The sequence below is a fragment of the Argiope bruennichi genome, chromosome 7 (genome assembly GCF_947563725.1).
Source record: "Argiope bruennichi chromosome 7, qqArgBrue1.1, whole genome shotgun sequence".
Classification (NCBI taxonomy): domain Eukaryota; kingdom Metazoa; phylum Arthropoda; class Arachnida; order Araneae; family Araneidae; genus Argiope; species Argiope bruennichi.
The window spans coordinates 102,429,456-102,430,069 of record NC_079157.1 but is presented as its reverse complement, the minus strand read 5'-3'; positions in this window follow the sequence as shown (position 1 = coordinate 102,430,069).

Sequence of the window (614 nt, the reverse complement as noted above, 5' to 3'; positions counted from 1 at the left end):
TGCTGCTACATTAATTCTAAGAGAAGCGTTTGAATGTAACGCATCTGTAAAAACAATCAATAAAGCAGTCTGAAATTCATACGGTGGTTTACTTCATTTAATTGTTGCCATTCGACAATAGGCAATAAATGCAATTCCTTTGTCACATACGTTAACTTTTCATACACACATATATATTGATCGTAGCATATATATATATATATATATATATATATATATATATATATATATATATATATATATATATATATTCATTTCTTTAAAAGCTATGGAATTGTATAAGGTTAACCAAACAGATGTTCAATTAGTTATTATTTGTTTATCGACAGATTCCTTCCATAGAAAGAAATGAGGCCGTTTTATGGCTATTCGGAAAAAGAAATTGAATATTCTGTCCCAAATGCGGAAATGTCGATATTCATTCAAGAAGTTCACTGTTTTTATTATTTTTTTTAGTTGGGGGGGGGATAATTAGGCAATAATTCAATTTATTAACTGCAGCGATTGCTAGCGGCACAGACGGAGATTGGAAAACAAAAATCAAATAAAACATTTTTAACCTCTTCTTAGATAATGAAGTGGCAGACTAATGCATCGAATTATAACCTATTGAA